Here is a 25,089-nt window from a genome sequence, read left to right on the forward strand (position 1 = left end):
GTGCATGTTAATAAGCAAAACAACTGATTCAAAATTTGAATTTTAGCAATCCAGCTCTACAATAAGTTTCCTAAACCACCGGGAAAAGAAATGAGTATACTACTGAGTCGAAAGAAAGTTGGATACATAATCAGCAATCACAAAAGGCCTATCTTTTAATAAAATCAGCACTTTTTGTAAAAGCATCTCCAGCCTTAAGTTAACCTGTAAACTCTAACAGAAAACGTTTTAAGCTCCTTTGAGGCTCTAAGACTTGCTTTAAAATTCTCTGACCTAGTTTAGTTCCACTGGGCACTGAAGAGACAATTGCAAATTATGTGAAACTATAAACGGCAACTTCATGAGCCCTCAAGTCCCCTATCCAAGAAGGAGTTACAATATCAGCATAATCTCAGCATTGCAACTCTCTGAGTCTTTATTTATTTTCTACTAACCAAAACAAGATATTTAGAAAGCATATGCAAGTGAGAACAATTTGATAACGGTAATTCAATGAAAACTTTTATTATTTTCAGTTGGCTTTGTGCCTGTAGCTTGCATCCAAACTTTGAACACAACTAAATAGGAGGTGTTGAGGCTTATGGTTCAATTTACACTTCCGCAAAGTTTCCACTTTCATAGTCTCTTTTGTACAAAAGACTCTGCCTGAACTCTCCTACCATGGTGTGACATGAAATGTTAATGGATATTGACTCATGAAATGACTCTAACTCAGACAGTTGGAAATGTTTTATTTGACTTGGTGTAAGTATCATTAACACGATTGTGCAGAGTAAGTGAAGAAGAAAATGTAGGTTGATGCTAAAACCCTTCAAGTATGCCTGTATCCCATTATCCAGGTAAGGTTATATGAGAAACTGTCAACCTGAATAGCACCGTTTCTTCACCCATGTGTCTTCCTATCTAGCTTGTTGTATTCTCTAGAGAGCCATATTCAGGTTCCATAACCACTACTGATTCTGCTGGAAAACATTATTGTGCTTGCAAAACTACACATAGGTTATCATGATGTGAAATACTACAGATAGCATGACGTCAGTTACTGGTTAAGATCATGAGATCTAGAATCAGAAAAAAAGTTTAATTTCTGTATGAGTCCTTTGTCAATTCTCTGACGCTGAAGGCACTTACTTAACCTCTATGAGATTTTATTTCATCTTGTGCATCATAATGAAAGGAGTTATACATACAACCAAAAAATGAGTGGATTTTCTTTTTATTGTTTTTCCCCTAGGGTTTTTTGTTTGTGTTTTTACAGATTGACAAAATAGGTACACTATAAACCACATATATAAATTATTCAATTATATATCACGCTAAAATACAAAATAAATTGTGGAATATTGCTAGTTCATATGTCAGTGACAGTTTGAGGCCAGTGTTGTTCTGATGAATAGAATGCAAAGGTTACATACCATAGCTTAGTTCTATAATTGTGGCACTTGGGAGGTTGAGACAGAAGGATTTCCAATTGTTTTAGGCCAGACTGGGATGCATTATGTGTTTTTAGTCCAGGACAGTATGGACTCAAGCATGTGAGCCTGTATCAAAAAAAGTAAAAGTATGATATTCAATATGAGCACCCATAAAGTAAGATACAAACTGTTTTTGTTTGTTCTGTTTCATGTTTTTCTGAAAGTAAAATGTATTAATTGTGAAGTACTCAGCAACAGAGTGACATGTTAAAATTTAAAGGATAATGTTGACTGATATATTGAAGAATATATGTCATAATAGGGTAAGAAGAGAAATAAAATCAGTGAGATGAACTGGTAAGAGATAGAGGATCAGAATGGATTGGTAGTATCAGATATGGTACAAAACAATGAGTCTATTGAAAACTTTTTAATGGAAAACATACTCAGAGTACATTACCATGAAAACAAGCCAGACAAATTTTGTATCAAATAAGATAGACTGTTAGTATATCAGTTGCATGTGTGAAAGGAACATTGAATAGTTCACTTTGGAAGCTTTGAGATAGATGTGTCTTAGGCCTCCAAAGGGAGAAATAGCCGCAGATATCTGTTATCTATTAAAGCAGACTTATTAAATATATAAATTTGTGATACTGTGAAGATAATTGAAGCATTGTATTTAAAGCACTATAAGTGATATGTGAGTACATGATGCTTAATCATAGCATAAAAAAGTATGAATCCCTCTCCCTGCCAAGTACAGTACTTAAGTTATAGTGAGATTAAATGTATACATGAATTATTCAACTTATTTCATACATGGATTGCAGGAGACTTTGGTTTGGCTCCAAGAGCCTATATATGAAGACCCACAGTCGCATGTATCACTAGTTCTAGGGGATCCAACATGCTCTTCTGAGTACCACAGGTAACTGAACACATGAGATGCACATAAACTTATGCGGCCTCACACATATACACATTAAATTAATAGATACGTAGATAGAAATATAGATAAACTGATAGAGAGATAGACTCATAGAAGAAATGGTCCCACAATGCATCCCCACATACATTCCTCCTCAAGGTTTATTCATGTTAGATTTCATTAATTGTAGTGACATTTTGACTTTTTAAATAAGCATTTATTTTTATTCATTGCTTAACAAAATCAAAAGATTCTAAGAGACTCTATACCAAGCATTCTTACTTTGGTACTTGTCTCTATCCATTTCCTCAGAGAATGGTTTAAGACATGGGTAAACATTTTTTGTTAGCAAAAAGAATGAATATTATAGAGTATAGGTAATATTTCTCTGTTGAAAATATCCTCTTCACCCTTTGAAGTGAAAAAAAAATCCACAAACAAAATGAAAACTTATGTGGATGATGGGATTCCAACAGAATTTATAGAAACAATCAGCAGGATAGCTGGCCAATTTCCTGTGTCTGTGAGGCTATCCTTTTTGTTAGTTTATGCTTTATTTCTAGGTGTTATAGGAAATTACCAGAAGCTATGGACTTGGACAATATTTATTTCACATCTTTCTTGAACATGAATAACTTATTCCAGAGCAATGAGGTACAGGTAAAGACCGTCTTTCAGGTTGTCTGCTTTACATATAGTGATTACCTATGAGAAAAAAGAAAGTTCCTATAGGAGCATCACTAATCAGACTAATGAGCACCCCAGTCTCACAATATGATTACCTACAGAAGGCTTGCCTCCAAATACCAAATTAATAAGGAAAATCATTTAACATATGGCTTTCAGCTAGAGCTTGTCTTAGTTACAAATACTATTGCTGTGATGATGCACCATAACCAAAGGCAGGTTGGAAAATGAATGGTTTATTTTGTTTATACTTACTCACTTACAGGTCAGAGTCCATCAGTGAAGGAAGTTAGGGCAGGAACTCAAACAGTATAGGAACCTGGAGGCAGGAGCTCATTCAGGGACCATGGAGAAATGCTGATTTTTTATGTCTTTTTTATTTTAAATTTAAATTAGAAACAAGGTTGCTTCACATGTCAATCCTAGCTCCCTCTTCCTATCCTTCCCCTCTTCCCACATCCTCCCAACCAAACCCCCATCCCGTCATACCCCAATCACCACTTCTTTCCCCAGGGAGGATGAGACCCTCCATAGGGGGTGTCCATAGTCTGTCATTTCATCCAGGGCAGGGACTAGGCCCTCCCCCGAGAGTCCAGGCTGAGAGATCATCTCTCATTGTGGGATGGGCACCCAAAGTTCATTTGTATGCCAGGGATAAATACTGATGTACTACCCAAGGCCCTATAGATTGCCTCTGCCTCCACACTGACACCTACATTCAGGGGTTGTGGATCAGTCCAATGCTGGATTCCCAGCCATTAGTCTAGTGGTCAAGAACTCCCCCTTGTTCAGGTCAGCTGTTTCTGTGGGTTAGACAAGCCCAGTCTTGACTCCTATGTTCATCACTCCTCCCTCTCTGTCACTGGCTTCCTTGAGTTCAGCTCAGAGTCTAGCCTCTGCTTCCATCAATCACTGGTGGAAGTTTATTTTTCCCAGACTCACTGGCAGTGGGACTGTGGGCTGGCACTCCCCTGGTCCATGTCTAAAATCCATATATGAGTGAGTACATACCATATTTGTCTTTTTGTGGCTGGATTATCTCACTCAGGATGGTCCCTTCTAGTGTTGTCCATTTGCCTGAAAATTTTAAGATTCCATTGTTTTTTTTCTGCTGAATAGTACTCCATTGTGTAAATGTAACACATTTTCTCTATCTAATCTTCAGATGAGGGGCATCTAGGGTGCTTTCAGGTTCTGGCTATTACAAGTAATGCTACTATGAATATAATGGAACAGATGTCCTTGTTGTATAAATGGGCATCTTTTGGATATATGCCTACGAGTGGAATTTCTGGGTCTTGTGGTAGGCTGATTCGTATTTTCCTGAGGAATCTCCATACTGATTTCCAAAGTGGCTATACGAGTTGGCACTCCCACCAGCAGTGGAGAATTGTTCCCCTCTCTCCACATCCTCTCCAGCATAAATTGTTGTTGGTGTTTTTTATTTTAGCCCTTCTGACAGGGGTGAGATGATATCTCAGAGTTGTTTTGATTTGCATTTCCCTGATAGCTAGGGATATTGAGCACTTTCGCAAGCGCCTCTCAGCCATTTTAGACTCCTCTATTGAGAATTCTCTATTTAGTTCTGTAGCCCACTTTTTAATTGGAGCCTTTGGTGTTTTGGAGAATTACTTCTTGTGTTCTTTGTAAATTATAGAGATCAGCCCTCTGTCAGATGTGGGGTTAGTGAATATCTTTTCACATTCTGTGGGCTGCCTTTTTATCTTTTGACTGTGTCCTTTGCCTTACAGAAGCTTCTCAGTTTCAGGAGGTCCCATGTATTAATTGTTGACCTTATTCTATGTGCTACTAGTGTTATGTTAACGAAGCAGTCTCCTGTACCAATTCGTTCATCACCCTTTACAATTCCCACAAACAACATAAAATACCTTAAGGTAACACTAACCAAAGAATTGAATGGCCTGTATCTCAAGAAATTTGAGTCTTTAAAGAAAGAAATTTAAAAAAGACACCAGAAAAAGGGAAAGATCTCCCAGGCTCTTGGATAGGTAGGATCAACGTAGTAAAAATGGCAATCTTGACAAAAGCAATCTACAGATTCAATGCAATTCCCATTAAAATCCCAGCACAGCCGGGTGGTGGTGGCGCACGCCTTTAATCCCAGCACTCGGGAGGCAGAGGCAGGCGGATCTCTGTGAGTTCGAGGCCGGGCTGGACCGATAGCCTCCAAAACAATACAGAGAAACCCTGTCTCGTAAAAACCAAAAAAATAAAAAATAAAAAAAATAAAATCCCAGCACAATTCTTCCCAGACCTTGAAAGAGCAATAATCAATTTTGTATGGAAATCAAAAGACCCAGGATAGGCAAAACAACCCTGCTCAAAAAGGCAACGTCTGGGGGCATCACCATCCCTGATTTCAAGGTCTATTATAGACCTATAGTCCTGAAAACAGCTTGGTATTGGCACAAAAATAGACAGGTAGACCAATGGAATCTAATAGAAACCTGTGATATTAACCCACACATGTATGAACATCTGATCTTCAACAAACAACCTAAAAAAAAAGAAAGCATCTTCCACAAATGGCACTGGCATAACTGGATGCTGGCATGTAGAAGACTGCAGATAGATTCTTGTCTATCACCATGCACAAAACTTAAGTCCAAATGGATCAAAGACCTCAACATAAATCCAGCCACATTGAACCTCTTAGAATAGAAAGTGGGAGGTACCCTTGAATGAGAAATGTTGATTTGCTAGCTTGCTTATCATGACTTTCTCAGCCTGCTTTCTTATAGAAACTAGGATAGCACCATCCACAATTGAATGAGCACTCCACCACTGATCACTAATTAAGAAAATACCCTAGAGCCAGATCATATGGAGACGTTCTTTCCATTGAGGTGTAGTTGACTCTAGACTATGTCAAGTTGACACCAATCTAGTCAGCACAGACATTAACATTCAGTCCATAAATTTATTTTGATTGTTTTATTTTATAAATACAATGATACATGAATATATATTCTCATGTTACACCACTAAAAATAGCTCAACTTTGGATATTCTATTGTTCTTTACGCTGAAACTATATATTTCATGTTATATATTTCCTACTTTTATATCAATATGTAGAATGCATTTTTGTTTTTCTTTGTTTTATATTCCACTACAAGTATATGGAAGAATGTATTTAAACAGTTCCGTTTTCTAATTCTTTCAGAACATATTTACTTTATTTTTGAGATTGTAATTATATCATTGCTATCTTCCTTACAAACTCTCATATGAACCCTTTCTTTATCTCTTTCCAATGAATAGCCTCTTTTTAAATTAATTGTTGTTACATGCATACATATATATGTATACATATATACACATACACACATATAAATACATAAGTAAAACCTGCTCAGTTGGTATTATGGAACTTGTTTGTATGTTTTCAGAACTGACCAATTGATATTCAATAAGTAATGATAAACAATATCTGGTGAAAGCTGTGAAAATACACCCTATCATTCATATATATACATAAGTGTGTTTATTAGGACAGATTTCTTTTATTTTTTTAACACTAGCTATTTGTGTATGTGTGAATGTATACACATACATACGAATACCCATATGATGGTGTGCATGGCAACCAGCAGGAATGGGTTTTCTCCTTCTACCACGTGAGGCCTTGAGACTGAGTTCAGATTGTCAGCCAAGGCAGGAAGTACCTTTACTGCTGAGCCATTCTCATTGTTCTTAGACGATAGACTTCTTACTACTAAGCCATCTCTCCAGTATTCAAAAAAGAATAGATTTCTAATGTGACTATTGCTATAGAGAGGTTTAAAGTCATTTGTTATTTGCCTTTAACATTTTATATCAGCACATCATATGAAAATACCTGATTCAGAATTATGAAATACTTTATAAACTGGTGTTTTAACTTTGTACAGAGGCCCTGTTAATCTTCTGTGAATTGTTACAAGTATAGTATATATGATGCTGAAATGAGCATCATGAAGTCATTTTTACTTTAACAATGGATGAATGCTGTGTCATGGTTTGCAGCCAAAATTAGGCAGACTATAAACTCTGCTTTATATTTAGTCTGGAGGGTTGGAGAGAGAGAGAGAGAGAGAGAGAGAGAGAGAGAGAGAGAGAGAGAGAGAAAGAAAGAGAGAGAGAGATTTCTGTACAGCTTCAGACATTGATTTTTTTGAATGTTTATTGGAGGTGAGTCATATCACCTTAAGTTTTGGCAATGCATGTGTCTAATACTCACTAATAGTGACATAATCGTTAGAAAGAGTTAATGAAGAATCAGACTTGAGCCGGGCGGTGGTGGTGCATGCCTTTAATCCCAGCACTCGGGAGACAGAGGCAGGCGGATCTCTGTGAGTTCGAGGCCGGGCTGGACCGATAACCTCCAAAACAATACAGAGAAACCCTGTCTCGTAAAAAAAAAAAAAGAATCAGACTTGAGAAATTTTTCACAAACAGCTCTTAATAATCAAGGAGCAGTGTTAATATAAGAAAGTGGCTTGTTTATCATAAATCAATACAGACTGCAGTGCCATATAGCAGAAGGAAAGGAATGACGATGAGATTGTTGAGGGAAGAAATGATATTCAATATGTAGTGACAAATACCATGAATTAAAATTTATAAACAGCTTGGTGGTGTTGGCACAAAACTTTAATCCCAGTACTCAGGAGGCAGAGGCAGACAGATCTCTGTGAGTTCGACACCAGCTTGGTCTATAAGAGCTAGTTCCAGGACAGCCTCCAAAGCCACAGAGAAACCCTGTCTTGAAAAATAAAAATAAATAAAATTTATGAACAGATCTATATGATCCTTCTCTCTGTCTCTGTCTCTCTCTGTCTCTCTCTGTCTCTCTCTCTCTCTCTCTCTCTCACACACACACACACACACACACACACAAATCAGTCTATCAATCTACTGATCTATCTTTCTCTATTTCTGTGCTTATGTGTTTAAAATCACAAAATTCGTAGGAAATTAGTACTGTTACAGCTACTGTTAGGATTATGAAAACAAGATAATTTGACCACAGCCAGAAATTGTTTGTTACAGGATGTATTTTTTTATTATGCTAAGGGAATGTAAATTTAGGTATAGGTGGAAGAGATATCCAAAATTATGTGAGAAATGCAAAGAAGAAATAATACAGAATTAAATGATTGTGTATCTTTACAAAGAAATAACTATTAGCAAAGAGGTTTCTAAATTGACAAGTCGATTATTCCAATTAAATTTGGCATACCCATTGAATACTGAACTCTTGTCAGCAGCAGGTGACTGAGGTGGTCCATGACATTAGGGTTCTGGAATAAATACTTGGGAATTCTATGAAAGAAATACTTTCTAGGGCTTCTAGAGTTTTCCTGATGTGTTATGTGTTGACAACTTGGATTAGGATCCAGAAATCTTCCATTTTCCTGTGTATTTGTCATGATTAAGCTCCCTTGGCTACTGACCCAATTGAGATAGATTACACACCTGCTAAAACTTTGTGTGTGATGACAAAAGCCTGCGTTTCTGACCTTCTGTCACTGATCAACTTCTTTCACAGTTGGTCAGGGATAGTTACTTCTAGGTGTTGCTTAAAGCAGCTATCTAGAGATTTATTGATGACAATACATATTAAACACTTCTTGGAACAAATGTGCATATTCAGTGTAGTTGAATATGTGTTTCTATTTATTGTTATATATGTTTGGTCTCTTTAGACACTTGCATTGCACTGTACTAATAAATAGCAATTGTGAAGAGCAGTGCACTGCTGGATCAATGAGCATTCATGACACAAGAATAGCCATGTCAAGTACCCCAATGCGTCAAACCAGAGTAACATCAAGTTCTTCCCTAGGGTCAATTTCAGGGGAATAGAGGGCTTTCTTCTAGGTAGAGTGTGGATGTTATGTACAGGAAGTATTAAAAACATCTTTATCCTCCACGGTCACTATATCCCCTTCAGAGATACTGATCCCCTTCAGAGAGCTCCTACTGACATTAACTAACCCACCTTCCCATTCAGCTATTTCTAAGAGACCTGTGTCCCTAATCTATTGAATAATAAACATGTTGTGTTTCCAGGCTATGGCTGCATCTCCACCAGAGCTCAGAGCAAATACTGAATGCACATGTCTTATACATATGTCTGTCATTGTTTCATTCAGGATTGCCTCAATTAAGCTAATCTTAAAGCTGTTCAGGTGATGCAAACAATTGAAACTTTTAAATACAATTTAAAATCTACCAATGAGGTAGAGCAGGTTTATCTACTTAAATACTTTTCCAAGGTCCTAAAGGGTAGGATATAGTATAAAGATTTCCCAACATAATTTAAATTGCTTCACCAAATACCTTATCAATTTTAATATCAGGCATTTTAAATGTTAATGCTATTACTAACATAATGATTTTAAGTCATATTTTCTTTTAAAATTTTATTAATTCTTTGAGATTTCTGTACATGTTTTGACCACAATTTCTCTCTCCCCATTTACTTTTCTCAGAACCTTCCCCATCCACTTCCCATACAAATTTGTGTGATTTTTATCCATGAATGTCAATTTGTGCTGCCAAAATAATCTTGAATGTGTGGCTTTCCTGTGATGTGTCATTAAATAACCGTGTTTATACTCTTAAAGAAAATTGACCTTCCTCCTCTCTGCAAATATCAATTGTTCATAGCCCCTTGGTGAGGTATGGGTCTTTGTGCTCACTTCCCTACTTTTTGCTAGAAGTTTATCTAATTTAAGCTTGCTTAAGTCTTGTTCTTGATGTCATAAACACTGTGAGTTCATATGTATAACTATGCTGCTGTGTTCAAAGGATACTTCTTGCTCGTAGACATCCATCCATTATCCCTGGCTTTTTACATGCTTTATTCTGTCTTCCGTAGTCTATGGAGGATACAGTGTGATATAGCTATTCCATTTTGGGCTGAGTAATCCCCAGTTTCCTGTGTTGTATACCTTGACCAGTTGTGGATCACTGATCACTGCATTAATTAGTATTGAAAATGGAAGCTTCCCTAATGACAGTTAAAAAAATTCATTTGAGATGCATTATAATGTGTTATAGATTCTATGCATAGATTTTTCTATACAAAATGGTCCTTTTTAAAACTATCTTAATAAAGTGTGTGTGTGTGTATGGAGATGAGTAAGAGAGTAATATCCTTTGGATATATATTCAAATATTATTATAGATGATTACAATGAAAAATAGAGCAGGATTCTTCTTCAAGTATTAAGTAACCATTATTAAACTATTCCTTCATTATATTTTGGATATTGTGTTTCATAGTTCTTCACTGTGAGCTGTAAATTTATGAGTGGTTACATTTCAATCAAACTGGCAATTTATGACTTTTAGACCTTCAAGGCAGCTTTTAAAGTTTTGGAAGTTGGAGGAAATAATATTATTATAATATATTTTGCCAAGTATATGACAGGTAGAAATTAAATGAATTAAGTAGCTTGTATTTTTGGCAAATCCATTTATAATGAAAGGAAAGACAAAAACTATATTTCAAAAGCAAATTTCCTATTTTTTAACTCCAAATTTCAAAGTTTTTCTTTTGAATTCACAGTGTGAATGAAGAAAAGGAGACACAGTATCCAGAGCAAAATTTCTATTCATTTTTATAAATATTTGTATTGAAAAAGCTTAAGAGTTAATTCCACCACCACCAACCATTACAAATCAAAGAAGAATGAGCAATCAATGGTCATTAATATCCCTCAATATTAATAGCATTAACTCACCCATAAAAAGACACGGGCTAACAGAATGGATTCAAAGACAGAACCCATCCTTCTGCTGCATACAAGAAACACACCTCAGACTCAATAACAGACATTACCTCAGAGTTAAAAGTTGGGAAAAGATTTTTCAATCAAATGGGACCAAGAAACAAGTGGGGTAGTAATTCTTATATCTAACAATTTAGACTTTAGAATAAAATCAATCAAAAGATGTGAAGCAGAAAGCCGGGCATTGGTGGTGCACGCCTTTAAACCCAGCACTCGGGAGGCAGAGGCAGGAGGATCTCTATGAGTTCGAGGCCAGCCTGGTCTACAGAGTGAGTTACAGGACGACCTCCAAAGCCACAGAGAAACCTTGTCTCGAAAAACCAAAAAAAAAATATGAAGGAGGAAATTACATACTCATCAGAGGCGAAATCCTCCAAGATGAAGTCTCAATTATGGAAATACAAAGGCATCCACATTGGTAAAAGAAACATTACTAAAACTCAAATCACATATAATGTCCCACACACATATAGTGGGATACTTCAACACCCCACTTTCACCACTAGACAGGAATACCATGCAGAAACTTTAAAAAGTAGCAAAGGGTCTAATAGAAATTATGACCCAATTGGGATTAACAGACATCTATAGAACATTCCATCCACATAAAAAGGAATACACCTTCTTCTCACCACCACATGGAACTGTCTCAAAAATTGATCACATACTTGGCAACATATCAAACCTCAGCAGCTTCAAAGAATTGGAATAACTCCATGCATCTCATCAGACCACCATGCATTAAAATTAGAATTAAACAACAACACAAATTGCAGAAAGCTTACAAACGCATGGAAATTGAATAATGCACAAAAGCACCATTCCTGGGTCAAAGAAGAAATAAAAAAAGAAATTGAAGACTTCCTAGAATTCAATGACAATGAAGACACAACATACCCAAACATATGGGACACTTTGAAAGCAGTGCTACAGGGGAGATTCATAGCACTAAGTGCCCACATGAAGAAACAAGAGAATAGCTATACTAGAGAATTAACAGCACAGCTGAAAGCTCTAGAACACAAAGAAGCAAACTCCCCCAGGAGGAGTAGATGCCAGGAAATAATCAAATTGAGGGCTGAAATCAATAAAGTAGAAACTAGGAAAACAATACAAAGAATCAATGCAATGAAGAGTTGGTTCTTTGAGAAAATCAACAAGATAGACAAACCTTTGTCCAAACTTACCAAACAGCAGAGAGTGAACATGCAAATTAACAACATCAAAAACTAAAAGGCAGACATAGCAACGGACTCTGAGGAAATTCACAGAATTATCAGGTCATATTTGAAAACCTGTACTCCACAAAATCTGAAAAATTAAAGGAAATGGATGAGCTCCTGGATAGCTATCACTTGCAAAAATTAAATCAAGAACAGATAAGTAATTCAAATAGACTTATAACACCTATCAAATAGAAGCAGTCATCAAAAGTCTCCCAACCAAAAAATTCCCAGGTCCAGATGACCTCAGTGCAGAATTCTACCAGAAATTCAAAGAACATCTTATGCCAATTTTTTTCAAAGTATTCCACACAATAGAAGCAGAAGGATCTTTGCCAAACTCTTTCTACGAGGCTACAATAACCTTGATCCACAAGCCACACAAAGACACAAAAAAGAAAGAGAACTTCAGACCAATATGCCTCATGAACATTGGTGCAAATATACTCAATAAAATCCTGGTAAATCGGATCCACGAACACATCAAAACAATCATTCACCACGATCAAGTAGGTTTCATCCCAGGGATACAGGGATGGTTCAACATACGAAAATCCATCAATGTAATCCACAATATAAACAAGCTGAAAAACAAAAATCAAATTATCATCTCACTGGATGCTGAAAAAGCCTTTGACAAAATCCAATACCGCTTCATGATAGAGGACTTGGAGAGATCTGGGATAACAGGAACATACCTAAACATAATAAAAGCTATATACAGCAAACCAACAGCCAGCATCAAACTAAATGGACCGAAACTCAATGCAATTTCTCTAAAATCAAGAACAAGACAAGGCTGTCCACACTCTCCATACCTTTTCAACATTGTACTTGAAATTCTAGCCAGAGCCATACGACAACAAAAGGGATCAAGGGGATAGAAATTGGGAAGGAAGAGGTCAAACTTTCACTTTTTGCAGATAATATGATAGTTTACATAAATGACCCAAAGAACTCTACCAGGGAATTCTTACTGCTGATTAACACCTTCAGCAAAGTGGCAGACTACAAGATCAACACAAGAAAATCAGTATTCCTACTGTATACAGATGATAAAAGGGCAAAGAAAGAAATAAGAGAACATCACCCTTTACAGTTGCCACAAACAGCATAAAATACATTGGGGTAATGGTAACCAAACAAGTGAAAGACTTGTATCGTAAGAACTTTGAGTCTTTAAAGAAAAATTTAAAGAAGCCCTCAGAAAATGGAAAGATCTCCCATGCTCTTGGATAGGTAGGATCAATGCAGTAAAAATGGCAATCCTGCCAAAGGTAATCTACAGATTCAATGCAATCCCGATTAAAATTCCACCACAATTCTTCACAGAGCTTGAAAGAGCAATAATCAATTTTGAATGGAAAAACAAAAGACTCAGGATAGGCAAAACAACCCTGCTCAAAAAGGCAACGTCTGGAGGCATCACCATCCCTGACTTCAAGGTCTATTATAGACCTATAGTCCTGAAAACAGCTTGGTATTGGCACAAAAATAGACAGGTAGACCAATGGAATCTAATAGAAACCTGTGATATTAACCCACACATGTATGAACATCTGATCTTTGACAAAGAAGCTAAAAATATACAATGGAAAAAAGAATGCATCTTCAACAAATGGTGCTGGCATAACTGGATGCTGGCATGTAGAAGAATTCAGATTGATCCATGTTTATCACCATGCATAAAACTTAAGTCCAAATCGATCAAAGACCTCAACATAAATCCAGCCACACTGAACCTCTTAGAAGAGAAATTGGGTGGTACCCTTGAACGAATTGGTACAGGATACAGCTTCCTGAACATAACACCAGTAGCACAGACAGTGAGATCAACAATTAATAAATTGACCTGCTGAAACTTAGAAGCTTTTGTAAGGCAAAGGACACAGTCAGCAAGACAAAAAGGCAGCCCACAGAATGGGAAAAAATATTCACTAACTCCTCATCTGACAGAGGGTTGATCTCCAAAATTTACAAAGAACTCAAGAAGCAAGTCTCCAAAACATCAAAGGACTCAATTAAGAAGTGGGCTGCAGAACTAAATAGAGAATTCTCAATAGAGGATTCTAAAATGGCTGAGAGGCACTTGAGAAAGTGCTCAACATCCTTAGCCATCCGGGAAATGCAAATCAAAACAACTCTGAGATACCATCTTACTCCTGTCAGAATGTCTAAAATCAAAAACACCAATGACAATTTATGCTGGAGAAGATGTCGTAAAAGGGAACACTCCTCCATTGCTGGTGGGAGTGCCAACTCATACAGTCACCTTGGAAATCAGTATGGAGATTCCTCAGAAAAATGGGAATAAACTTACCCCAAGACCCAGCAACTCCACTCTTAGGCATATATCGAAAAGATTACATTCATACAACAAGGACATCTGTTCCACTGTATTCATAGCAGCATTAATTGTAATAGCCAGAACTTGGAAGCAACCTAGATGATCCTCAACGGAAGAGTGGATAGGGAACATGTAGTACATTTACACAATAGAGTACTATTCAGCAGAAAAAAAAAACAATGGAATCCTGAGATTTGTGGACAAATGAATGGCATCCTGAGTGAGATAACCCAGACACAAAAAGAGAAACATGGCATATACTCTCTAATATATGGATTTTAGACATAGATCTGGGGAGTGCCAGCCTACAATCGCATGGCCAGAGAGTCTGGGAAACAGAACTTTCATTCAATCGCTAATCGAACCAGATGCAGACTCCCAAAGATACACACTGAGCTGAACTCAAGGAATCCAGTGACAGAGAGGAGGACTAATTAGCAAAGGGGTTAATACTGGTCTGGTTTAACCCCTAGAAACAGCTGACCTGACAAGGGTTAGCTCTTTAATCCCAGACTGATGGCTGGTATTCTAGCATGGGACTGATCAAGACCACCTGAATATGGTTGTCAGTGAGGAGGCCTAGGAAATCTATTGGGCCTTGGGTTGTAGATCAATATTTATCCTTGGTATACAAATGGACTTTGTGTGCCCATCAAACAATGAGACATACACTCTCACCCTGGACTTCAAGGGGAGGGTCTAGGCCCTGCCCTGGATGAAATGACAGACTATGGACACCCCCATGGAGGGCCTCACCCTCCCTGGAGAAATGAGGGGAAATGGGAGGGGTTGGTGCCAGGGCATGGGAGGAGGGTAGGAAAATGGGGAGGGACCTGGAATTGATATATGAAGCAACTTTGCTTCTAATTTAAATTTAAATTTAAAAATAAAAATTACAAAAAGAAAAAGCTTAAGAGTAAGGGGTGGATAAATCTCTCAGTATCATAAGCATTTCTTCATGAGAACACAGGCTTAATTCTTAGCACACACATGGAAGCTGAAAACTGCCTATAAATCCATTCCTTGAGGATTCAATTTGAACACAATCATGCAAAGCATTTCACGGGAATACACTCAGACAAAACATTCATACATATAAAAATTGTTTAAAAAGAAAACAGTTATCAACAAATTAAAATAGGTGAATCTTAAGAGTAATCCATTAATATTTTACTTGTATTAGTTTCTCATGCGACACATCTCAAACACAGTTTCCCCTTCATCAACTCCTCCCAGGTCCTGCCACTCCACCTCCACTCTCCCCTAGACCCGTTTCTCCTCCATTTTCCTTTAGAAAAGAGCAAGACTCCGCAATGATTTTTAACTAAACACAGCATAACAAAATGTAATAAGTCTAGATAAAACCCTATAAGTCAATGTTGGATGAGGCAAATCGGTAGTAAGAAAATGGTCCCAAGAGCTGGAAAAAGAGTCAGAGACGTCCCACTCCCACTCTCAGGCATCCTACAAAATCAACAAGGTAAACAACCACAGCATGAATGCAAAGGACCCAGTGCAGATCCATGGAGGCTCCATGATTTTTGGCTTCAGTCTCTGTGAGCCTCTATGTATCCTGCTTAGTTGAATATGGGGGGGCTATATTCTCCTGCTCTCCTCAACCCTTCTGATTCCTGTAATTCTTCCCATCCCTCTTCCAAGTGGTTTCCTGATCTCCAAGGTGAGAGATACAATGGGGTCAATAGTTTGTACTCTCTCATGGCTTAATAGTTGGGTCTCTATATCTTCTCCTATTAGCTGCTAGAGGAAGCCTCTCTTATGAAGATTAGACTAGGAACAGATCTATGAGTACAACAGAATACCATTAGGAATCATTTCAATAATATTCTTTTTGAAAACATACCCTAGGTTTCTGGGCTATCAAGCTGCTGGCTTCTGATCATTCAGGCAGTGTCAGGAATGGGCACCCCCTTGTGGTATCAGCCTCAAATTAGATCAGTCATTGGTTGGCTAATCCCACCAAGTTCTGTGCCACTACTGCCACAGTTCATCTTACAGGTAAGAGAGATTGCAGGTCAAATGTTTTGTGGCTGGGTTGGTGTCACAGTCTCACCACAAACAATTGCTAGCTCAAGCCCCATATATTCCTTTACTAGGATTCCTCGCTTTGGTCATCCTCGTAGATTCCAGGTAATTTCCACTGCACTAAGTTTACAAATCATCATGCAAATGTCCCAAATTCTAGTCATTTCTCCATGTACTATACTATCTCTTCCTCTAGCCCTTCCCTTACATGATTCCTTCTTTTTCCACCTCTACCTGCCACCACTAGTCCACCAGCAAAAATCTATTCTATTTCTCCTTCCCAGGGAGATCTTTGCATACCACTTCGATACCTCATCGTTACATAGTCTCTCTGTGACTGCAGATTGTAGGATGATTATCCTTTACTTTAAGCTAATATCTACTTATAAGGGAGTACATACCAGGTTTGTTATTATGGGTCTGTGTGACCTCACTCAGAATGACCCTTGCTAGTTCCATCCACTTGCCTGCACATTTCATGATGTCATTTTTAACAGTTGAGTAATACTCCATTGTGATAATGTGCTATATTTTCTCTATACATTCTTCAATTAAGGGACATCTAGGTTGTTTCCAGTTTCTAGTTATTATAAATAAAATTGCTATTAACATAGTTGAGCAAGTGTCTTTGTGGTAGGATAAAGTGACCTTTGAGTATATATCCATGAGTAGCATAGCTGGGTCTTTAGGTAGATCAATTCCATAGTGGTTGTACAGGTTTGTGCTCCCATCAGCAATAAATGAATGCCCCCTTGCTCTACATCCTTGTCATCATGACCTGTCATATGTGTTAATGACCTTAGCCATTCTGATTCATATAAAATGGATTCTCAAAGTAGTTTTATTTGCATTTCACTGATGGCTAAGATATTAAAGCTTGTTTAAGTGCTTTTTGCCATTTGATATTCTTCTATTGAGAATTCACTGATTAGATCTGTACCCAATTTTTAATTGGATTATTTGGTTTCTTGAAATCTACTTTCCTGTGTTCTTTGTATATTTTGGATGTTAGCACTCCATTGGATGTGGCGCTAGTGAAAATACTTTTCCAATTATGTAGGCTGCTGTTTTGTCCTACTGATGATAACCTATGCCTTAAAAAATCTTTTCAGTTTCAGGAGATGGATTTATTAATTGATTATCTTTGTGCCACTGCTATCAGTTATTGGTTCAGGAAATTGTCTCATGAGCCAATGTGTTCAAGGTTATTCCCGATTTCCTGTTCTGTGAGAATCATTGTTTCTGGTTTTATGTATGCTGAGATAGTATATCCACTTGGACTTGACTTTTGTGCAGGGTGATAAATGTGGATCTATTTGCATTCTTCTACAAAACTACATCCAGTTAGACCAACACCATTTGTTGAAAATGCTTTCTTTTTTTTTTACTAAGTATTGGTGGCTTCTTTATCAAAAATCAGGAATACATAGTCCTGTGGATTTGTTTCTGGGTCTTCAATTCTATTTTAGTGATCCTGTCTATTTTTATGGAAGTATCATATGTTTTTTATTACTATAGTTCTGTATTACAGCTTGAAAATTCAGATGGTGATACCTATGGAAGTTTATTTTTTGTTGTTGTACTTTTGTGGTTGCTCAGGATGCTTTTAGCAATCTGGGAAATTTTTATTTTTCCTCATTTAGTTGAAATTATGCTTTCAAGGTTTGTACAGGATTGTGTTGGGATTTTTGATGCAGATTACATTGAATCTGAAGATTGCTTTTGGTAGGATGGCCATTTTTACTATGTTGGGAGCAGTTTGAGGATCACCCCTTTGGTATGAGATGAGGTAGAAAGTAAATTATACAAGCCAAAGACATGGATGTAGGAATTTTTATAGAAACCACAGAGAAGTGATTATCAACCTGTGGGTTGTGACACCCTTTGAGTGCTCAGTCAGCATTTTTAGAGTGGCACATATCACATATACTGCAATAAGCTATTTACATAACAATTCAGAGAAGAGTAAAATTACAGTATGAAAGTAGCAACAAAAAATAATTTTGTGGTAGGAGGTCATCATAACTAGAGTAACTGTGTTAAAGGATCACAGAATTAGGAAGGTTGAGAACCACTGTGATAGTGGAATATTGCTTACTGGGTTGTTCCCCATGGCTTGCTCAGATTGGTTTGCTATAGTACCTATGACTACCTATCCAGGGGTGGCACTGCCCACTGTGAATTGAGCCCATCCACATCAATTATTAATCAAGAAAATGCACCACAGGCTTGCCCAAAGACCAATCTGTTGGGGCCATTTTGTTAATTGAGGTACCCTCTTCAAAAATTACTCTATCTTGTATTAAGTTGATTTAAAACTAGCTTAGGTAAGCCAGGACTTGCTCTCATTAAAATTACATTATAGAGTGTGTATGTCGGGGACAGACACAAAATACATATAGAGTGAAAGTAAATAGATTGGTTTGTGTGCCACAGCAACATGGCATAAAGAAAATAATAATGTAGCAAATGATAAGGATTAAAAATTGACTAATTAAATCACATGACAAGAAAAGGAAAATTTAAGATTGATATAATGTATAAACAATGTGAAATCTGGGAGAAGGAGAAAATATTCTGAAAGGATGAACAGTAGGATAAAGTCAACATAACTATGCCATAAAAAACCAGATGAGAAAGTAAAAGATTTTAGACAGGTAGAGTTACTTCAATTGGCCGTTTTAGTTTGATATATAAGTTGGATTGTTCTCAATATGACAAGGAGCTATTGCAGTGTAAAGTACAGGAAATTTTAAGATCTTCCTTGCTTTTGTGAAAATATTCTGAATGGTTGTTAATAGATAATTGACCATAGGGGAGCAAGGATAGAAGCAAAGAGACCAATTACCTATTGTTGCTGGTATCATGGGCAGCAGGTGAAGGATATCAGAACCTCCTCCGTATTCTGACTAACTCATGTAGTTTATTTCACCTGCTGAACTCAAACTCTAAATCTAAAACTCAACACAGATATAACTTTACTGATGAAGTCTCCCCCAATCACCAACAACTGTCAAGTGGACAGAATTGCTCCCTTTTGGAGTGGGGTTTACCAGTTCTTCTTAAGGCTTTTTTAAATAACACTTACTTAATGATGTAGTTCTGTGAACCTACTCTGGAACTTGCTATAGGTTTAATTATATTCAATTCATCTTGAATTTGCTATGTTTCAGAATTTCAGAATAAGAATGTTTCAGAGATTGCAGATAGAATTGTTTCATATAAGATGGTAATTACATAGAATGAGACTCTAATCAAAAGTGATTGAAGTATTGATTTTGTAATTATGGGAAAGAATGAGTTTCCGTTTTTCATTTAAATCAGGTTTACCTACAGAAGTAGGAATGATGAGTTACTCATAAGGATTAACAGATGAGTCAAAGAGGGCTGAATCACTAGAAAGCCCTCCCCAATCAAATGACTCCTGAAATCTATAATCCAGGGACTTTGAGATCCTGAAGTTAACAAAGGGAAATTTGGACATAGTTGCACATGGAGACAATGCCATTGTAAAGCAATGAAAGCTGACATTAAGATGATGCCTTTACAATTCAATGATTGTCAAAGATGATGATCAAAGAGCTGAGGGGGAAGAATCAAGGAGACAGACATGACTCGGCATCCATCTTCACTGCTCTGGGAGGACACCTGCCTTGGTAACAGCTTAATGTTAGACCTCTAGCCTGGAGAAATAAAACAATGCATTTCTGCTATTCTAAGTTACCTGTTCTGTGGTACTTGATGGCATCAACTCTGGCAAGGTAATAAAAACTCTGTACTATGTTTACAACTTAAGGCAAGGTACATAATCTCTCTATGCTTCAGTATCTTCATGTATAAAATGTAAATAACTAGGGTCCTTTTTACAAAGTTATTTATTATTATAATAATTATATATGTTAGCAGACAAAAGTTACAGAATAGTGCCTGAAGTATCCACATAATTGAAAATTTACACTCTTTGCCAACAATTTATGTGTTCCTAGAGGGCAGGTATTATCTCTTCAATATCTCTACATGTTTAGCTTTAGGTATGGAGTATAAAGTTAATAGTTCACCAAGGTTCACCCTGACAAAGAAACCACTTTCTTGTTTTATGGTCCAGAAATCTGGAGTCTCAATTCTAATGTATTGTAATGAAACATATTTCAGTGCTGTTCAGATTGTGGTGGATAAGTTGGTAGCTCAACTATAGTTAAGCTATTCCTTAGCCTTTCCAAGTCTCTGTTTGTTCATCTATTAGATGAGATCATTGAGCCTGATGATCTCTGAGGTCCTGTCTAATTTCAAAATTCTGCAAGCCAAGGTCCCTGACTATAATTTATGAAGACAGTTCACTTGAAGAATGAGTTATATTTGATCATTAGAGAAATAACAAAATATCTCACAAATCAACTGAAAGCACTCTAAATGAATGAAGACTATATTTGGCAGGACTCACAGTGTTCTTTTGCTAGGTCATTAAAATGAATAAAACCTTATGTGCACATCTAAGTAATTTAATGGTTCTACTTTTCCACAAGCTATTCTAAGTATCATAGGTCTTCCCCTGTCATGAGCTTCCCAGAATCACTCCTATTTTCATATCTCAAGTAATTATTAATACAACTCAAAGTCTCATAACTTCTATACCTAATCAGACTTTTCTGCTTTACAAAAATCATGCATGCTGCTTCAATTTTCAAGAGGTGTTCTCATCAAAACAACTGCAACTGCACTTCAGTTGAAGTCAGGAAATAGTTGTAGTCACCAAGGCTAATTTGAATTACAGCAGAAACATTACAACAATGATTTCAAACTAGAGTTTGCAACAAGATATTGTGCATAGTTACTTTCCCCTATACTTTCCTGCCTGCTTGTTACTGGATTCTAGCTTAAACAATCTGAAGAACAAAAGTTGTGTTGCAGTGGTTTCGGCGTTTCACTCAAGGATTGAGAGTTGGAAATCTCTAGTCTTTCAGTGTGGCTACAGTGGTTCTGGTCACACCTTTAAAAAGTGTATGTGAGAGAAAGGTCATTAGATCATTAGAGAAACTATGCTCATAATTGATTAAAGCAGGTCTTGTTAGATGTATGAAGGTGTTATATTATATCAAAAGTTATCCTTTTAAGTTGGAAGCTTCTTGCTTTAACGCATGATTATACTCCCTTGCATTCATACTTTCTGCTTTAAAGCCCTCTCCACAGGCTAAATGAATGAATACTATTTTAATATTTTTGGGATTTGGGGGAAATTAAAATGTAGGTATATTATTTTCCCTGTTCTGTTTCCTCCCTCTAATTCTTCCCACTTATTCCATGTCCCACTCTATCTCAAATTCATAATCCATGGTGACTATTTCTTTAATTGTCATACACACACACACACAAACACACACACGTGTTTGTTCATAAATTTATACATAACCTACTCAGTCCATATAATATTGCATGTATTCATATGATTTCAGGGTTGGACAGTTGATATTGGATAACCAATTAGGGGATTCTTTGCTGAAGACTATTTCTTCTACTTTCAAAAAATTCTTATTTTCTTGATAGTTCTTTGTTTATGTTTGGAGCCTGATGGAATTTTTCACTTCCATGATGACATCCTTGATCAGGTCTGGCTTAGGCAGCCATCATACATTTTTGTTAGATTTACTTATGTGTTTGTCAGAGGAGGCGCAAGTTTATGCACCTGTGAAAGTAAGCAGACAGCTTGCAGGAGGAACAAGTTATCTCCTTCTATGGGAATGAATTCCTAGAGATTGAAATCAGGTTATCAGGCTTGGAAAAAAATGCCTCTACCATGATGCTTTGACTTACAAGGAAACCTATTGTAGGGAAAAAAAGACAAATTGATATAATTTGGAAAGGTGAAAAGTCATTAAGTAACTATTTCTATTAAATAATCTCATTCAAATACTTTGATTAGCATGGTTTACTTTAATTTTCAATTTTCTGGTCTGGTGATTCTTTTAGAAGAAGAATGAGATTTCTTCCCTCCATACTTCTACTTCAGTGTGTTGGGTTCCAAAAATACAGCACTTTAGGCTATGTTTGATTAAGGGAGAAGTTAATATTATTCAGTTTTACTGGGAAACACATCCTTTCAAATCACTGTGGCTTACCATTACAAATATGTATTTCTTGCTCAAGCTATGAAGTGGTTACAGCTCGGTTCTGACTCTGCTCCAGTCTGAAACTCTGCCTCTCATTGTTGTGTATTAATAATTCTTAAATTCCTGTGAAAAGAGTAGACCCTATTTGTATTTCTCATTACTAGTATAGGGACAATAGACACTAATGATTATATCCTCTCGTGGGACATGCCTTAAATCATATTTACATATTCCATTCCCCAAACCAACTGCTATATCCAGTGCTAAGAATTGGACTGGGAAATATACTTCATGTACAAGGAGGTTTTACAGGGTTACATAGTGAACTTGAGTGAAGACACAGAAATCCAAAACAGTGGAAAAATGCGGGGTGTGAACATCTTATTATCTAACAGTTGGTAAAATTAACAGCTCTGATTTCAACTGCAAAGTGTTTCTGTTAAAAGAAACCATACATCTCCACTGATGACACTTCAAGTGGTATTGATTCAGATAATATAAGAAAGTTTTAAAGCTAAAATACAAAGCTTTATGGTCAGTGGCTGCTAATTCTTTTTAGATCAGATGGTGCCTTGGTTTTGGCACAATGCCATCAACTTCTCACTCTTCCTTGAACTACAAGCTCCATTAAATTCCTCATTGAATACTTTGTGTGTGGGCCATTGAATACTCAGTATGTGGTGCAATGCCTACCCACACTGATGAACCTCAAAAGAGGTGTTTTATTGCATGAATAGTTTAAGGTAGAAGGTAACTTGGCTTAATATGATACATATTAAAGTATGATGTAATAGTATAATTTAAATATATTTTTAAGCTTCTTAAAATTTCAGTGGCTTCTTTACCATTTGCTGATATTTTTTCCCGATGTGCACCGGAGTTAGGGTAATAGATGAAAAGATTTACAAAACTAGATTGTTCATACTTTATGTTATCTTTCTTCTGGAAAGTAATGTAAAATGTGTTCTGTAGGATAAATTCAGGAGCCTTGCTTTGTTAATGTTGACATACAGAGCACCCTACAAAATGTTTGATGCATGGCAGGTACTCAGTGAATGCATACTTTAACTTGGAGTTTTCTTATATTAGTAGGCCAAAATTAATCAATTGTTAGGTTTTTCTTTGTTACTTTATTTAGGAATAATAAAAATGCAATAAAACACATGCATCTTATGCCTATGAGTCAATGAATATTGGCAAATGCTGCAACCAATGCCAAGATTGACAAAAGGGGTGCTTTCTATCATCACCAAAAGTCTCTGTGTATCTATTTTTGTGTTACATCCATTGCTCTAAAGCAACAACTATCCTAATATCTTTTACCATAGATTCATTTTATCCATTCTTTAAGTTCAAGTAGATGTTAGAAAATGATGCAATTATGTTTGGATTATTTGTACAGTATAGTATCTATAAGATTCACTCATGATGCCTTTATACTGTTCATTTCTTTTTATTGCTGAGAGTAATACACAGTGTGAATATACACCAGCTTTCAACCATTTTCATACATATGTATATCTGAGTTGCACTTCATTCTGCAGCATTATGACGAGATCTACTATGAACACTATTTTGTCTTAAAATTTTTATTAAAACGTGTTAGAATCCACAGCAAAATTGAGCTAAAGACCCAGAAATTTTCCTTACATGCTCTGTCTTCACATATGAATAGCCCCTCCCATTATCAGCATCCAGGCCTAGATGAATCAGATTTTACAGTTAATAAATATTCAGTAATATATCATACCTTAAGTTCACAGTTAATATAACAATTAATTCTTGATATCACACATTTTGCATCTTTGCACAGAGTTTTAATGATGGTTGAATCCCTGTCTCATAGAATACCGTACTTAAAAATTTCACAAACATAAAACTTCTCTGTATGCTGATGGTTTACTCCTGAAATCCAAGTACTGAGGAATCAGAGTCAAGAGGATCACCTCGAGATCAAGACTTACCTTTACAAAGTAAGTTACTTGAAAATCTGAGCTTAATGATTACCAAAAGTTTAAAGGATCACTTTGCACTCTCTCCAACAAATAACAGGACTACTGTCACAGAGCATTCTGGCATTGATTACCACCTTCAATTCTCCCACAAAACTTCTTTAACAAACCTTGGATTTTAAGGAAAACAAAAGCAAATGCAAAACTAATTTTATTAGCTCTTGTAGACAAAATATGGGTAGCATTTTCTTGATCTTACTGATATTGTAACATTGGAAGTTAAATTGTCATTTGTTCCTTTATTGTATATTAGCATTACTTTCATCTGTCATTCTTAAACTTCTCTCAGTGAGACTGTACATTAATGTGCAATCCTAGAAAGACACAATCTGAAATTCCCTAGTACAACCTAGAAATTACAGATAGGACATGTGATCATTTGAATGAGATGTCCCTCATAGTCTCTTGTATTTGAATGTTTGATTATCCATAGTCACCTATATTTGAATGTTTGGTTATTCAACTAGGGGCAATTTGGGGAAAGTTCTTACTGGAGGAAGTATGTCTTAGAGATGGGCCTTG

The 25,089-nt window shown here is 36.5% G+C and overlaps 1 non-coding gene and 1 pseudogene across 1 annotated transcript; both read right to left on the reverse strand.

Moving 5' to 3' along the window:
• LOC101824430 overlaps positions 1–25,089 on the reverse strand; it is a 149,917-nt pseudogene that overhangs the window by 109,571 nt on the left and 15,257 nt on the right.
• On the reverse strand, positions 6,903–7,012 carry LOC121140084. Its single transcript, XR_005876921.1, has one exon. It is a non-coding gene; the product is annotated as a U6 spliceosomal RNA (small nuclear RNA).

The sequence above is a fragment of the Mesocricetus auratus genome, unplaced genomic scaffold (genome assembly GCF_017639785.1).
Source record: "Mesocricetus auratus isolate SY011 unplaced genomic scaffold, BCM_Maur_2.0 Super-Scaffold_100003, whole genome shotgun sequence".
NCBI classification, from domain to species: Eukaryota; Metazoa; Chordata; class Mammalia; order Rodentia; family Cricetidae; genus Mesocricetus; species Mesocricetus auratus.